Source organism: Malania oleifera, chromosome 1, assembly GCF_029873635.1.
Source record: "Malania oleifera isolate guangnan ecotype guangnan chromosome 1, ASM2987363v1, whole genome shotgun sequence".
NCBI classification, from domain to species: domain Eukaryota; kingdom Viridiplantae; phylum Streptophyta; class Magnoliopsida; order Santalales; family Ximeniaceae; genus Malania; species Malania oleifera.
The window spans coordinates 61,720,767-61,739,818 of record NC_080417.1 but is presented as its reverse complement, the minus strand read 5'-3'; the positions used below and the strand labels follow the sequence as shown (position 1 = coordinate 61,739,818).

At 36.4% G+C, this 19,052-nt stretch overlaps 1 non-coding gene across 1 annotated transcript; it reads left to right on the top strand.

Annotated features, from left to right (window-relative positions):
• The first annotated feature begins 499 nt into the window (after positions 1-499).
• Positions 500-629, top strand: LOC131147444 (small nucleolar RNA ACA64). Its single transcript, XR_009134823.1, has one exon. It is a non-coding gene; the product is annotated as a small nucleolar RNA ACA64 (small nucleolar RNA).
• The last annotated feature ends 18,423 nt before the right edge of the window (positions 630-19,052 follow it).

Below are 19,052 nucleotides of genomic sequence, written 5' to 3'. Positions count from 1 at the left end.
TTCAACATGGACATATGAAATATATCGTGGGTTCTGGATAGCACTAGGGGTAACGCTAAAATGTAGGCAACTAGGCCAACTCTTACCAATTTCTCAAACGGCCCAATATACTTAGGGCTAAGCTTACCTTTCTTCTCGAACCTTATTACTCCCTTCATCGGCACAATTTTCAAGAATACTTTATCACCCTCATCAAATTCCAACATTCGTCGATGGGTATCTACGTACATAAATTTTTTGTTAGCCCTGAGCTATTTTAATTCTCTCTTGAAAAGTTGGATTTTCTCAAAAAGCTCGTTGTACTATCTCTAGCCCCAATATCAACTTCTCTCCAATTTCATCCCAATATAATGAACATCGACATCTCCATCCATATAATGCCTTATATAGGGTCATCCCAATACTGGCCTGCTGGCTGTTGTTGTAAACTCCACTAATGGCATGTATTGAATCTAGTTGCCTCCAAAATCTAGCATATAGGCTCGCCGCATATCCTTCAATATCTGAATAGTCCTCTCAGTCTGTCCATCGGTCTGAGGATGAAAATTCGTGCTAAAATCCAACTGGGACCCCACAGCTCTCTGTAAGCTTTTCCAAAACTGAGACGTGAAACGTGGATCCCAAGAAAAAAAAATAGACCCAGGCATTCTGAGGAATTGGTGTAATCCCAAGAGGGGGTGAATTGGGTATTAAAAATTTTTTCCTAGGTTTATCCAAATCAGTAGTAGTAATACACAACCTAGGGTCTATCTATATAATCGTAAACTCAATCAACACATCTACAACGTATAATGAATCAGGCATACAACATACATGTACTGAAAATAAAAGTATAGAAAAAAAATTGCGAAAATATAATGCACACACACGATATACTATTGGGGTTCAGCCAATATTGCCTACGTCCCTGCCTTGGCTTGCAAGCTCGAGGATTACCACTATTTCTCACTTAACGGGTGGAGAGGCATCGTTTACAATCAGGTCAAATTACACTAGAGCTAGCCTCAACAATTACAAACTCTTCTTACAGGGCAGACAAGGCCTTACCGACCCTTATGGGCTAGATCAGTGCCCCCTCAGGCCACACCTGAAATACAACAGGTAATCAATACAAATTTCATGTACAAAGAATGTGCTTCTCCAACAAGCAGATTTGTACCAGTACGCCCAAGTAATAAATAATGCACTTCAAATAGATAAAAACGATAAGCTCAGTGAAGATATGTGAACCTACTCTCAAGATATTGTCATTATGCAATCAAAGTGTGAGAGTGTGCTACAACAATATTTTTGAAACAATGTATACCAATATATCAATCACAAATAAAGTTTCAAAGATTTTCAAGAGAAAGATCAAATATCTCAAAATGATTTTAAAAAAATTTAAGCACAAATGATATTTTATAAACCAAGCTTGTCAAAAATATTTGCTTCACAACACAAGACCAGCATAAGAGTCTTGCAATCAAAATGCAAAGACTCACAAGCTTGCAAGATTTTCCCCACATAATAAATTTATGAACTAATCTATGGGGAAAATTTTTGGCTTAACTCTCTTTTAGAAAATCAACAATCAACACAACAATGAGAGTTTAAGCAACGTAGGATGATTTAAAATACTCTTACTCAAATAGGTTTTGCAAAAGAATGATCAAAGAATCAATATTTGGCCTTGAGTATGAAGAAGGAGCTCTCAAAAATTTAGAGGATATTTTATTAATCAAACTCCCTAATACTATCTTAATTTTGCAAATGGACTCATATTTATAGACATGCCCAAAAAAATAACCGTTGGACATAAGGGTAATATTTTAAAAAAATTTAAACATGTTGAATCAAAATAACCCTGATTTACCTTTAATTACCCGTGATAAAATTTGGCCAACCCAAGAGTTTCAGTCTCCTGAACCTTGGGTTCGGTCACTCGAATAGACACATGACGAAAAGAGCAATTTTGAAGTTCGAGTGCCCAGTGAGAACTTCGGGTGGCTGAACCAAGGCAATTTCCAAACTACTTGAGGTTTGGTTACCTAGTTCTAAGTTCAGTCTACCAAACTTGAGGATTCGATTGCCCGAGGTTAATTTGAAGGTGAAGTTCAGGTGCCCAGGGAAGGTGGAAAAGTCAGTATTATATCTTCAGTCGACTAAGGGCACTCAGTTCAATTTGGTTCTATCACCCGACCCAAGTCAACCTTCTGACGTTTCAACCATTCAGTCGACCGAGGCATTTTTGACGTGCCTAGTTTGGTCTCCCGAATACCTTTCAATTTTAAGTTTTAGGTCCTCTTTTGAGTTTAAAGTTACGTGCAAGGACCTAAGGTCTATCTAAGGTCAAGGCTCTTTAATTTAGCCTAAAACACTTGGCGTCGGTCAACCAAAGTCAGCCCTAAAGTGTGTCTATAGCCTTTAACTTTTCCTATAGTCCTATTGAACTTTATAGTCCTATTATTCATGACATGCATTAATTATTACAGACCTTGGATTAAAATTACAAACCCAAATAAATAAAATAAAATATAAAAATACAACTTAAAATAAAGATTGGTCTTCATGCATTGTTCATTTGCAATTCCATGGAAAACGCTAGGGTATGCTCGTTTAAGTTTTTCTCAACTTCCATTTCTCGTATGTCATCCATGCTTAGAAAAATAAACTTTCTAAAATACTCAAAGCACACAAATGAGATACTGTAGTTTGTCATAATCAAAATAGGGATCTGACCAAAAAGTCAACACACTCCATGCAGTCTGACTTTTTCCTGTACATATAGCTCTACCAATCTACCCATGAAGTAATTTACTCTGATGAAAAGAAAATGGTCGGTCTTCATCAGTCTATCAACGACCACCCATATGACATCATGTCCATGCTATGTCGGTGGTAACCTTGATACGAAGTCCAAAGCAATATGCTCCCACTTCCATTCATGAATGTGAAGTTATAGTAATGGCCCTGCTGGTCTCTGATGATCAGTCTTCACCTGCTGGCATGTCAAACATTGTCCTATATATATTTAGCAATCTCTCTTTTCATATTTCTCCACCAAAAGGATAACCTCACATCCCTATACATTTTCGTAATCTCTGGATGTACTGTGTACAAGGAACAGTGCACCTCTTCCAAAATGATTCATTTAATCTCTACATCTGCAGGCACACGAAGTCTAGTACGGAACCTCAAATCTCCATCATCTGAAATACTAAACTCTTCTTCCTGACTGCTCTGCACCTTATCCATAATCTTTATTAACTCCACATCTTTCACCTGAGCAGTTTTACTCCTTTTCAGTAATGTAGGCTGTACCGCCAAATTAGCAATGAATACCTGATCATTATCCTCTACAAGCTCCACCTCAAGTCTTTCCAAATCCATTCTGATATGATGTGCAATTACTATCGCTGATACAGATGTGCTCCTTGATTTATGACTCACCACATCAGCTACCACATTTTCTTTTCTTGGGTGGTAACTGATGGTACAATCGTAGTCTTTAATCAGCTTGAGCCACCTCCTCAGTCTCATATTTAACTCCTTTTGTGTGAAGAAGTACTTTAAAATTTTATGATCTGAAAATATTTCGCACCTCCCACCATACAAATAATGTCTCCAGATCTTCAATGCCTAAACCACTATAGCTAACTCTAAATCGTGCATAGGATAATTCTTTTCATATTCTTTAAACTGTTGGGAGGCATATGCTACAACTCTCCCCTACTACATCAGAACACATCCAAGCCCCTTCATAGATGCATCACTGTAGATTATATATTCATTACTTCTTGATGGAATAGTCAATACTGGTGCAGTGACGAGTCCCTGCTTCAATTCCTGGAAACTTTGCTTACAATAATCATTCCATTCAAACCTAGTATTCTTCCCAGTTAGTCGCATCAGAGGCCCTGTTAGCCTAAAGAATCCCTCTACGAACCAGCGATAATACCCCACAAGTCCTAAGAAGCTTATGCTCTTGAACATTCCTCGGTCTCGTCCAATTTACCACTGCCTCTATCTTACTAAGATCGACAAAAATTCCATCCCCTAATATCACATCCCTAAGGAACGCAACTTTTTCTAACCAAAATTCACACTTTTTAAATTTGGCATACAACTTCCTTTCTCTAAGTATCTAAAGTATCAGCCTTAAATGTGTCTCATGCTCCTCGAAACTCCTTCAATAGACTAGTATATCATCAATGAAAACCACTATAAACTGGCCCAAGTACTGATGGAAAATTTTGTTCATCAAATCCATAAATAAAGCAAAAGCATTCGTCAATCTAAATGGGATGACTAGAAACTCATAATGGCCATACTAAGTTCATAACGCTGTCTTAGAGATACCCTCTGCCTTGACCTTCACTTGATGGTACCCAGATCATAGATCAATCTTAGAATAAACCTGTGTACCCTAAGCTGATCAAACAAGTCATCTATATGGGGAAGAGCATAATTATTCTTAGTAGTTACTTTATTTATTTCTCTATAGTCTATACACATCCTCATCGTCTCGTCTTTCTATTTTACAAATAGAACTGGTGCTCCCCAGGGTGATACACTGGGTATGATAAATCTCTTATCTAACAAGTCTTGCAACTAATCTTTTAACTCTCTCAACTCTGCTGGAGCCATTCTATAGGAAGCTTTAGAAATTGGTGTCGTTCCAAGAAGAAACTCAATGGAAAAGTCTCACAGTCGGGAGGCAATCTGGGTAATTCCTCATAAAAAACATCTGAAAATTCTCTCACTACGGGAAAATCGATAAGCTTCAATTCTTTCTCTAGAACTTCCTTTACACAAGCTATATACCCCTGACATCCATCCAGGAGTAGCCTCCTTGCTTGAATAGCTGACACTAGCTATGGCGAGGAATGCATATGCGACCCCACAAATCTAAACTCCTGCTCTCCAGGAGGTATGAATATCACCTCTTTCAGATGACAGTCGATGCTGGCATAATTAGCTGCTAACCAGTCCATTCCCAAGATCACATCAAATCCATGCATGTCCAACACTACTAGGTCATCTGGTAATACTCTCCCCTAAATATCTACTGGATAGCCACTAATTACCTTTCGACACCTTACTACTGACCCTGTCGGTGTAGCTACTGCTAATTCGATGTCTAACATCTATGTTTCTACCCCACATAACTTGATGTACCCCACAAACACAAATGAGTGTGTGGCCTCTAAATCAAATAAAACAATAGCTTTAATTGAAAGCGTATTAAATATACCTGTCACCACATCGCCAGCTACCTCAGCATCTCCTAGTGTCAATGTGTAGTCCCGCGCTTGCGTGGTATTTCTCTGCTGGCCTCCTCGGGGCACCTAGATATTTCCTTGGAATGGTTTGGGAGTGAATATAGTGTTATGTTGTGCATGATAGTCTCATGGTAAATAACCTGGTCTACAGCACCGATAGCAGACATTTCTCCCCGCTTGGCACTCTCCCATGTGTCTCTTACCTCATGTAGGACAAACTAGATGTGTCTGCTCGCCCTTAAAGTCATGGCTTCCTATCTTCCACCTCTATCCCCTACTATATCCACCTCTCTTCCATGGGCCCTGACTAGAACCTGCCCGAAATCCAGGAGGTGTGGGTCTCTTCCTCTAGCCCTGCACCTTAGCACCCCTATGCCTTCTCGTCTCCGCCACGGTAGCTCTATCCACCAATTCTACAAAATCATGCACCTTTAAAACTGTCACTTATTCATAAATTTCCTGCCTTAAGCCCCTCTCAAATTTTCTTGCCTTCTTTGCCTCATCCAGAATGATGTACAGGGCAAAATAGGACAGTTCAATAATTTTTGCAGCATACTGCTGGATTGTCAAATGTCCCTGGGTTAGGTTCAGGAACTCCTCCACTTTAACTTCTCTAGTGGTGGCAGGAAAATATCGGTCAAAGAACATCTCCTTATACCAGCTCCAGGTCTGAGCTACAGGTATCAGTCTCTCTTCCTCTAAAAGTCTCACAGTCGACCACCAATGCTCAACCTCTTCTGTCAATCTGAAGTGACATATAATACTCTCTACTCATCGGTGCAGCATAGTACAGTTTGTATCTTTTCCATTTCCTATACCCAGTTTTCCACCGCAATTAGGTTCATATTCCCTGAAAAAGTCAAAGGCTTCATTTTTCTGAATTGTTCTATAGTGCAGCCCTGGCCTGTTGATGGGCTTCCTTGCTCCCTAGAGCTCGGTGCTGTCTCAGCCATAACCTGCTAAGCTACACTGTGCAAAACTACATCTGAATCACCACCGCCCATACTAAAGGGCCCTGCACCATTATCACCACTGGCGTGAGCACTTCTACCCCCAAGGTCCATCTTGAAAATAAAATTAATATAATCTGAGGACCCTATCTTCATAACATTACTATTATATTTATCTAACTAAAATTTCATATCATCAATTAACCTAATGTCCTTATTTTAAATTTAATATTCAGTCCAACAATTTAGAAACACAACCCAACAATGGTTTACTATGACTTTCCTGAAATCGTCACCCCATGAAAGACACAGAAACCACTACCGAAATCCTGCTACTAGACTGCGGAACAAAACCCTAAATTCTCATCTCAACTTCCCAATATTGACTCACTAAAATTTTTATCCACCACATTTCCTATCCTCTTTCAAAATCTATTCGTATACTCTGGTATTGTTTCCATTGTGCACTAAAGTCTATAGAACCTAGCAACCTAGGCTCTAATACCAAACTATCATGACCCCAAAATTCTACTATATATATTTTTTTCACATAATAATAATAATAATAACTCTCATACCGTAAAGCATATACAAAATTAACCCAGACCCCAAGGAAACCGAAGATACACTGTCCACACATATCTTCCAACTATGCAACAGATACCCAAACAACCTTAACCTTATATACAATACCAGAGTTTTATCGTGACCAAAATGCTCATATATATCCCAAAAGGGACCATAATTATCCTAGGGTCATACCCCAAAAATCCATCCTGATCTTAAAACCAACTACTTACCCTTCAGCCAGGGTAGCACTAATAGCCTTCTCAATCTCAGAGCTTGCTCCACTCGTCTGCCTAGGTTTCCTGAAATGTTTGTATTACTAGGGTGAGACACTTCTCAGTAAAGGAGATAGACTAATATTAGTGTGTGGCAACGTGAGTATTTTGTATTATAACATATACTGTACATGTTAAACTGTATTAGATAAGGAAAATTTGTACATAATTTAACTGCATTTAATAAATCAGGTAAAAAGAATTTATTATAAAGCTGAATAAATCATATTTACATATAATATATTGTGTCATACAAGATTTCTATATACATAATAATCATATGCTATATCTATATAATATTGAAATCATACCCTGGATGGATAGTTAGGTGATGTCATGTATTAACCCCACATGATTGGGTTGTGCGGCCTATAGGCGGAACCTAGCAATGGTTGGCCTACCACGCTAAGTAAAAACTAATAAGTCTGTAAGTACGATTGGCCGGCTTAGCCTGGTTCGGACTGCCAAGAGGGCACACTACTCTACTCTGGGCTCAATCGACTATCCATATCCCATACTCTATCTAAAACTTGTGGTAGCACTACCAGATCTGATAGCTACGATACCGTACTCTGAATCTAAACTAAGCCATCTGAGTTCTGCTATCATATAATATATTTCATAATACTATTGTATAATTATTTCATAATTTTGAATAACATCTATAATGATAATATTTCCTGAATAACTGTTATAATATATCTAGTCATGGCATCTGGGATGGCTGAAATATCACGGCATCTGTGCCTACTGAATATCACAGTACACTAAAAATATAATTTCTATTATGTTTGTTGTTTTTCTAAAAACTGTCGTCGAATCAAGTTTGTTCTATGAAATCATAAATACTCTGACATATCATTATTTATAGTAAAATTTATACTCATGTCATACATAAGTGAGTACTACACTATAATATGTATTATTTGGCTAAGAAAACATATTTTATAGACAAAATGATATTAAATTTGTTTTCAAGATTTCCTCACTTCAACATCAGTATTCCTAAAAACTATACTAAATCATATATAAATTTCTGAATCAAATACTACATATTCAATAATTAATTTTCTAAAAATACTTGACTTAATCTTTCCCCTTACCTGTTTCCTGAGAAGCCTGCTCAAAAACCCTAAACCACGCTCGCGACGTTCAGAATTCTAAACCCTGAAATCGCATTATCCCTAGTTCAATCAACTCAACCCCAAAATATTTATCATCTAACACATTCCCTAGGTCCACCTATCCCAAATAATCATTAAAACCCTAAAATAACTCGCTTACCCTTATTTTGGATTGGTGCCCAAGGACTCCAAATCAACAATCCGCTTTGATCAACTTGAAGAGAATCATCTCTAGATCATCATGGTAACTTCTGATCATCGAAATGGGCTGAAACGGAGCCGAAATCAAAGAGAGAAGGGGGAGAAACCGAAGGTTAGAGAGAGAGAATGAAGAGGAAATGAATTTCCTTACTAAAATCTAATTTTAACATACATACATATATATATATACATACATATATATATATATATATATAAACCGCTAGCCATGTGCATTCATCGGCGAGAATATACTGCTGTTAGGATACTCACCTAGGGCATAAATTTTTAAAATACCAATTCACCCCCCACCCCTTGGGATCATGGTAAAGCTATCAATTGGTATCAGAGCCGCGTAGCACAAACTAGTAGTTATTTTGCAAAATATCTCATATGGCTCATAGCTCCGTGACCCTTTTCCCTGAGGGACCATCTTCCACACGACCTCTTATTTTTAGTGGTATTAATTACACCTTCTAAAAACAAAGGATGTGCATCTACCTCCAAAATACTGATTGGAAGGTGTGGAGGATTGTCTCTAAGGGAAATTATATCCCTATGAAAACTGAGGGTGGAACTAGGGTTCCTAAAACTGAGGAAGAATATGATGGTGATGATGATGATGATGATGATGATATGAAATCTGTTAGTTTAAATGCCACTGCTATGAATATCTTGTACTGTTGTCTTGATGTAAATGAATTTAATGGGATAATGGCATATTCTACTACAAAAGAAATATGGGATAAGTTAGAAGTCATGTATGAAGGCAGTGAAAGACAGTAGGATAGACATGTTGACTAGTGAGTGTGAGGCCTTTAGGATGAATGTAGGTGCGTCCATTCCGAGCATGTACACTAGATTCACACATATCATAAACTCATTGCATGCATTATGGAAGACCTATCCCACATATGAGATGATTAGGAAGATCCTTTGAGGCTTACCTCTTGTTTGGGAAGCCAAGGCTACGACAATTACTGAGGGTAGAGACCTGAAGGCCATGACTCTAGATGAATTGATAGGTTCTCTGATCACCTATGAGTTAACCATAAATGAATTGCATTGAAAACTTCCACTAACTCATCTAGTGAATGCAGTGAACCTAATACTGATGATGATATGGCTATGCTAACCAAAAAGTTTAGTAGATTCTTCAGGAAGAATAGAAAGTCATACAAAAAATATAGGGAGTCTACGTCCGAGAAGGGAGAGTCTAGTAAAAGAAAAGAAAAGTCAAATGCTCCCATGTATTATAATTGCAACAAAGTTGGGCATATCAAGCCAGACTGCCCACTACTGAAAAAGGAGGCTAAGAAAAAGAAGAAAGCCATGAAGGCTAGGACATCATGAGATAGATTAAGCAGCAGTGACTCATAATTGGACCACAGCGACTCAAAGGTCGCTAATCTATGCTTGATGGCACATGATGATGAGGTAACGTCTTCTAGTTCATTATCTTCATATTATTCATCTGATAATTGTGATTCTGATTGCATGCCTACGTTTAGAGAATTACAATGTGAATATATTCGTGTATCTAAACTGTTGAATAAAATGACCAAAGAAAATGATGATTTGAAAAAGAAATGTGAAAATTGGTCAAAACTGTTTGGTATTGCAAAAACCTCTCATGCTTCCATTTTGAAACAAAAAGATATTACTATTGCTGAGCTTAAGAAGAAATTGGAGGATAGCTCCAAAATTGTTTTTAAATTCACCGAGGGCGAGCGCAATTTTGAAAAACTGCTTGGTGCCCAAAGGAATTCCTTAAGTAAAGAGGGTCTTGGTTTTAATGGTGTTGAAAATGTTAGACGACCTAAAGACTTAGGACATTTCACTCGTGAGTTAAAATCTCATGTCCCTTCAAAAATCCTAAGTGTAGAAAAAAATGTCTTAAATATAAACAAATTGGCCATATTCAATTTGATTGTCCACTTAGGAATAAGCATGCGAAAATTAGAAAAGTATGGGTAGTTAAGGGAGATCCAGCTACTAACCCCGTGGACCCAACAAAATTTGGGGACCAGCATCAGTTACTTAGTTTATCTTGTAGGTATGCCTAAAATTGTCCTCCTCCAAGGACAGGTGGTACTTGGATAGCGGGTGCTCACAGCACATGACCGGTGACAAGGGAAAATTCACATCAATCATGCCCAAGGATGGAGGATATATGACATTCGACGACAATGCAAAAGGACACATCATCGGGGTAGGTAAGGTTGGTAAGGATTCGTCTCTTACTATTGTTCATGTTTCGTTGGTTGATGGGCTGAAACATAATTTACTAAGCATAAGTCAATTGTGTGATAAAGGATATAAGGTGTCTTTTGAAAATAATAAATGCATAGTAGAAGATAAATCAGATCACAAAGTGCTTTTTACTGCCGATCGCCATGAAAATGTTTATACTACTTCTCTTGATAACTTAACTTCACAACAAGTGATTTGCTTTTCTGCTATAAATGAAGCTAGTTGGTTATGGTATAGGCGCTTAGGACACGCTAGAATGGATTTATTATCAGAACTTGTTAGAAAAGAATTAGTAAAAGGCTTGCCTAAAATGTCATTTATAAAAGATAAAATCTGTGAAGTATGTCAAATGGGTAAGCAAACAAAATCTAGTTTTAAGAAAAAGAAATTCATATATACTACTAGACCACTTGAGATGCTTCATTTAGATTTGTTTGGTCCTAATTCTGTGCAAAGTCTTAGTGGTAAATCATATGCATTTGTAATTGTAGATGATTTTTCTAGGTTCACATGGGTGTCATTTCTTGCACATAAAAATGAATCATGTGAACAATTTACCAAACTTTGTAGGAGGATTCAGAATGAAAGGGGCTATAAGATAACTAATATAAGAAGTGATAGAGGCATGGAATTAAAAATGAGGGCATAGAAAATTATTATGACTTAGAGGGTATATCACATAACTTTTCTGCACCTAGGATACCTCAACAAAATGTTGTGGTAGAAAGAAAGAATAGGTCACTACAAGAAATGGGTAGAACTATGCTGAATGAACATAACTTACCTAAATATTTTTGGGCTGAGACTATAAATACTGCTTGTTATGTCATGAATGGGGTGTTGATTATATTGTCAATAAATAAAACCCCTTATGAATTGTGGAACAACCATAAACCTAATATTTCCTATTTTCATGTGTTTGGTTGTAAATGTTTTGTGCTTAGAGATAATGAATACCTAGGAAAATTTGACTATAAATTTGATGAAGGTATTTTCCTAGGTTATGCACTTAATAGTAAAGCATATAGGGTTTTCAATAAAAGAACATTGACTGTCATTGAATATATTCATGTTGTGTTCAATGAATCTAGTCCATTTTCTAGGAAAGATTATGAAGATGATATGATATTAGAAAATGCTTAGATAAATTATCTATTGAAAACTATGCAAGTGAAAATTAAAAAGTAAATGATAAATCATCTGAAGAAAATAAAAATGAAATTCAGGAGTTGCCTAGAGATTGGAAATTTATTAGAAACCATCCTATAGATCAAATCATAGGTGAACGATCTCGTGGTGTAGCCACAAGATCCTCCTTGAAAAACCTAGTGAGTCACTCTGCTTTCTTATCCCAAGAAGAACCTAAAAGTATTAAAGAAGTTGTAGAGGATGAGTTTTGGGTGATGTCCATGCAAGAAGAACTTAATCAATTTGAAAGAAGCAGAGTGTGGACCCTAGTTCCTAGGCCTAATGATCATACAATTATTGGAACTAAATGGGCATATAGAAATATGAAAAATGAGAATGGGGTAGTAACTAAGAATAAGACTAGACTAGTTTCCCAACTTTATAATCAGTAGGAGGGGATTGACTTTGATGAAACATATGCTCCCGTTGCTAAGTTGGAAGTCATTCGTATGTTACTTGCTTTTGCTGCTTTTAAAAATTTTAAATCATTTAAAATGGATGTTAAAAGCACTTTTCTAAATGGCTACATTAATGAAGAAGTATATGTAGAACAACCACCCGATTTTGAAAATCATAAATATTCAGACCATGTTTACCGGTTGTCTAAGGCCTTGTATAGATTGAAACAAGTTCCTAGAGCTTGGTATGAGAGGCTATGTGATTTTTTTTCTACTAGAAAATGGGTTTACCCGTGGCAAGATTGACACTACACTCTTCATTAAATCAAAAAAGGATGATATGTTTCTCATTCAAATTTATGTGGACGACATCATTTTTGGAGCAACTAATGATGATTTGTGTAATGAGTTTGCCAAGTGCATGCAAAGTAAATTTGAAATGAGCATGATGGGTGAACTTAGTTTCTTCTTAGGGCTACAAATTAAGCAAGCTAAATGTGGAACTTTCATATGCCAATCTAAATATACCAGAGACTTGCTAAAGAAATTTAATATGGAAGATTGTAAAATTCTTGGTACACCTCTAAACTCTTCCATTAAGCTTGATAAAGATGAGCAAGGGATCCACGTTGACGTGAAATTGTATCGTGGCATAATTGGGAGTCTCCTATATCTTACTGCTAGTAGGCCTGATATTATGTTTAGTGTGTGTATGTGTGCTAGGTTTTAGGCTGATCCAAAGGAATCCCATCTAAAAGCGGTTAAACGAATCCTTAGGTATCTAGTTGGAACTATAGAGTTAGGCTTATGGTACCCTAAGTATACTACCTTTGAGATTGTGAGTTATACTGATGCTGACTTTGCCGGTTGTAAGGTTAATAGAAAAAGTACCAGCGGCACTTGTCACTACTTAGGAAAATCTCTTGTTTCTTGGTTCTCCAAGAAATAGAACTCAGTTGCCTTATCCACAGGCAAAACAAAATATATTGTGGCTTTAAGCTGTTGTGCTCAAACTCTTTATATGAAACAAAAACTTATAGATTTTGGATTGCACTACAATACAATACTGATTAAATGTGATAATATCAGTGCAATCAACATCTCTAAAAATCCTATCTCACATTCACGAACTAAACACATTGAAATTAGACATCACTTCCTTCGTGATCATGTGCAAAAAGGAGATGTGGCTCTTAAGTTTGTATGCACTAATGAACAGTGGGTGGACATATTTACTAAACCACTTCCCGAAGATAGGTTCATTCAAATTAGATGTGAGTTAGGTCTAATGCACAGTAGAGAGGCTTCTTAGATATTTCATAGTTTGCATAGACTTAGGGGGAGCTTTTAAGTAAAAGTTACAAGTCTAACTACAATATATAATTGTTGATATTTCCTATTAGTTTAGACTTAGTGAAAATTGATCATTGCTTGTTGTTTGTAATTCATACTTTTAATATCTAAAGCATGATAATGTTGGACTTTATGTTTTATTGCTTCGATCATACTGGTACTGTTTGAGTAGTTGCGGAGAAACTGATAGGATTTATAAACTCAAACAAGTCATTGTTTATAGAGGATGTGTGTTGGAAACTCCCATTTTCAAATGGCACGCTACCAAAATTTTTCCAAATCTTTCCAAACTTTCTATTTAACAATGCTTATTACCTATTGTTGTTGCCTTGATATGTCATTCTTATGGCCCATTTTGCTATTGCCGAAAGGGGGAGATGTAGGGGCAAAATTTTTGTTAACTTAATAGATTGAATTGAATTGGATTGAACTTATTATTTAGAATTTTACATGATGCACAGGGAGAGCCTTTTAAGGATATACCCATTTTTTGCATGATGTATTTGTCATCATCAAAAAGGGGGAGAATGTTGACCTTATAGGTAGCACCCGGTTTTGATAATGACAAATACTCAAGTATTTGATAATTGTCCAGTATTTGTGTAGGCTTAAATGAATATCCCAAGGAATGACACATGAAGCAACTAGAAGACCCTGAAGACTTTAATTTGTAATTGAAAATTCAATGATTGTAATATGGGTCTGTAATAGTAACCTAGGGTGTGGTTTGTATTTATCTTACCTGCACATCATGCATATTGGATATATGGTAAGCTCAATAAGACCATAGCAAGACTCTAGGTCCCAACACTCACACACATATCATATAATATATAGGAGTGTTAAGTCTATGTTTTAAATTGTTCAATTATCAGGAATTTGAGAGGGCTCAAGCGACCGAACCATTGGAGTTCAAAACTCCTCCGGCGCCCGAACTGTTGAAGAGTCAATAGTTGACTTGGACTCTCAAGGGACCGACCAACAATGTGCATATCTTCCACGAGGGCCCAAACCCTTCGAAAGGGACATTCCACCAACTCGGGCAACTGAGTAGTTTAGTTCAAAAGACCCCCAAGTGACCGAACACACGAGTTCGGGCCATCGAATATAGGACCGGGCACTCGAAGTCACGAAGCAATGCTAATGACTTTGATTTGGGCTGCCAAACCATGACACGAGCAACTGAACTCATTTAAATTACTTTTATTATTGTGTCTACTCGGGCGACCGGTTGAGCCACCCGAACCTTGGCGGGTTAAAATAATTTTAACAGCGATAAAACTGGGTTATATTGGACTAATGATATTTTAACTATTTGAGATTTTTTTAATTATTCCCAACATATCCCAAATGGTTAAAATTTTATCCCTTCCTATAAATATAGGCTCATTTGCAAAGATTATGAGAAGATTAGCAATTTACATTAGCCAAAATTCTCTCTCTTCAAAATACACTCTTTGACAAAATATTCTCAAATCTTCACCTCCTTGATATATTCTGAGATTGTGAGAACATTTCTGGAGTGCTTGTGATTGCTAGGATTTCTATAAACTCCCATTGGATTGTATGTTTGCAATATCTTTATTGGGGAGTTTTAGCTTAAATTTATCCCACAAATTTTGATTATAAATCTTGTGCTGGGATAAACTAAGTGAGCTTAGGATATTTGCATTTTTTTTGCAAGTGTTCAATATTTTGGTTTTTGTTGTGCAAATATTTTTCAAACAAGAAAAACATTTTCAAACTAGTATTGTGCGTATTTCATTGAGGAAAATCTTTTTGAACTGATTTGATTATCTGATTCATATCTTTGGAATATTGATTTGCTACTGAACTATGCATTGCTTAGATTCTAAGACACTGCTTGTTTTGAACACTCTTGAGCATATCACTGATTATATTATATTGAGTATTGATAGCACAATAATTTGCATCACTAAGCTTACACTATATCCATATCATCGATGTGTATGTGAATGCGTGTATTGGGTACATATCTGCTTTACGTGAAAGCATAATCAATGTACTATCTAATTGAGAGAATACTATTACATTTCCAAGCGTGGCCTGAGGGGATGGTAATCCAGCCAGGTAAGGATTGGTTGTAAAGGTTGAGGTCAGCCCTGTGCTTATTGACTTGGTTTGTTTAGGTGCCGCTCCACCCATTTAAGTGAGCAATTATAGTGGTAATCCTTGTGCTTGTTAGGTAAGGCGAGGACGTAGGCAATTGGTCGAACCTCGATAACATTTCTACATGTCACTTTCCTTACTGCCTTCTGGTGCATGTGTAGTTAATTAAAGTGCATGATTTAATTTCTAGTAGATATTATAATTGATTTACTTTACTTGCACTAGACTGACTATAGGGTTGTGAATGTACTGATGTTAGGATACTCACCTAGGGCATAAATTTTTAAAATACCAATTCACCCCCCCCCCCTCTTGGGATCACGGTAAAGCTATCACACGTGTATTCATCGACGAACCACCGAGGGGTGTTCGTTGACGAATGTAATGAGTTCATTGAAAAACCCTTAATAGCATGAAATTCTCTACTATCAGTATCTCCTCTTCAAAGAGACACGTGTACTTCATTGACAAGACCTAGAAGGATGTTCGTTGACGAGTCCTTGCTGATGCCCCTTTCTTGTAATTCCTTTTTATTTCCTTTCCTTTTCCCTTTTCCCTTTTCCCTTTTCCCTTTTCCCTTTATCATTTTCATTTACTATATTTCTAGGTCTCTACAATGGGGATGTAAGCAGTATTGGCCAAACCTCGTTAACAAATCTGTGTGTCATTCCCTCTCTATCTTATTTAAATTCCTGCACTTTAATTTCAACATGTGTATGAAACAGTTGTCTACTTTAATTTCATTTACTGCACACATGTATGTTTACTTTCATTGTTAAAATTATTTTACATACTTGCGTGCACATTGAATGGGATATAATATGTGGTGAATCGGCTTAAATGCTTAATTTATCCAAAATATTTTAAAACCCAATTCACCCCCCCCCCCCCCCTATTCCCCTCTTAGGAGCATACTAATTCTAACACTTATTTATCCTATTTTTACTAGATGAGGCATAAAGGTTGTTATGGGATTTAAAAGATGAAACTTTCTTGAAAGATTTATTTCTTTTAGCTCCAAAGGGTTTCTTTGAATTGTCCTTCTTACTTTTAGCCTTGGAAATTATTCTAGAATCTTCCTCTAAGAAGATAATTTTGAATATCGTCTCAATCTTTTTCCTTTCTAGAATAGCATTATAATCTTTTAATTTTTCTAGTTGTATTGCCAACTTTTTATTCTCATTTTTCAATAATGTTTTCTTCTTAGACATCCATACTAGAAACTTATGAGCTTAATGAATTTCTATCGTGGTTTCTCATAAGATGTCATGCTTTCAATATCAGATGCACATGATTCACTACGGGATTTATCACAATATTTATCATCAGAATCATTGCATGCATCATTTATAATTTTATCACTCTATTCAATAGATGATTCAACACATGATATATCACAAAGTTCAACACATGAATCATCACATGAAACATTCAATGAAAGAGACCGAGATACATGTACCTCCTCATCAACTAATGAAGTTAAGCAACAAGTTGCTTTCTCCTGATCATATGTAGTTGAACCAACTGGAGTACTGATCTCCTTCTCTTCGAATCCTTCGTATCTCCTATCGAACTCTTCCCATACGTCTCTTGCACATTTACATGCCATGATATTATGAAAAACATTAGAATCGAAAGCGCGATATAACATATCTATGGCATTTGAATTTGAATGCATTAACCTAATATCATTTTCATTCATTTGCATACAATTTCCTTTAACAATCATTTGCCTGACCCTCCAAACCATTGATTTTATAAAAACACTCAATCGTTGTTTCCACAAGGTGTAATCAACACCACAAAACAATGGAGGCCTAGAAAAGGACTATCCCTCACAAAATGGGGATACACCAATTTGAGCCATTATGATCTTTAACATAAGCACTTAAGATTTTTGCAACAAGACTTTGATACCAATTGAAAGTTATGGTGTAATCCCAAGAGGGGGGGGGGTGATTGGGTATTTAAGAATTTCTAGGTCAAGTATGTCCTATTTTAAATCGTAACCAATATTATTCAACCTAGAGTCTTTCTAAGCAGTCTCAATACCACTTAATTATTTATGTATGCCAATATTCAAAACAAATATAACATTCACAAATTGAACATAAACATACAAGTGTGGAAAATGAATAGCGTGGGAAAAGGGAAAACAAACACAATATTTTTATTAAGGTTTGGCCAATCCTGCCTACATCCCGCCTCAAGCCAAACCGTTTGAGGTTCCACTACCTTGCTCACTTAACCATGCGAAGTGACACCATTTACAATACTCCTTACAGGGTGGAGTCCCCCTAGCTCCCTTAACTGGGTGGAGCCAAACTATTACATCCCTTACAGGATGACGCCCTCCTAACTCCCTTAACCAGGTGAAGTTAAACCATTTCTCCTTATAGGGTGGACCCCCCCTAGCTCACTTAAAAGGGAGGAGCCAAACCGTACATAGATATGATAGTTTGCGTACGAATGAAGTTCTTCTCAAATAAGCTGATGTATACAAATTTAAATCACTATATGCACTCTCAAATGATATGATTTATGCTCAATAGAGTATTTGTTTCTCTCAAAAAAAATTCAAATAAAAATGAGAGAATTTGGGATTGATTTACTCAAGATTGAAATATGAGAAACCTTTCAAGTGAAGATATATAAATAAATATATGCTCAAGGTTCTCTTAACTCACCCAAAGATTTTCTCCAAGAAATAAGTTTCAAACTAGATATAGGACAAGCTTATGGTTTTCTCAAAATGATTTTTGCAATAAAGACAAGTGAGCATTTGAATCTTGCAATAGATGTACACAAAGATTCACAAGCCAGAAATAAGTTTCTCCCAAAATGTTTATCAAGAAAAATATATGGGAGAAACCTTTAAGCTTACTCTCAAAAATGATTTTCAAACAAGAAGATAAGTGAGAGTAAATGCTTTAAAATGATATAATATATGCACAAAGGAATGATTCTTAAACAACCCTCAAGAGCAATAAGTTCGCAAGTGAAGGGAGTAAAAAAAATCAAAGCTCTCTTTCAAAAAGATTTTTCAAAAGAATAATAAAGAGAATATGAATTTGTTTTCTTGAAAATGTAAGAATAAAGCCCAAATAATTTGAGAGGATTTTCAATATAATAAAAAAATTAATAAATGAGTTATGAGTGGGCTATTTATAGAATCTCTCTAAAATTTGATCGTTAGGGACCTATTGGGCATTTTTTAAATTGTTTAATTAAAAGTTAATGACTTGTTCAGAGCTGAAAAATGGTCAAACCCGAGAGGTCCAGTCTATTGGGGGTTGCACCGGTCGGTTGACCTTAAGCAAAATTCAAATTTCAAAGAGGTGCGGCTGACTAA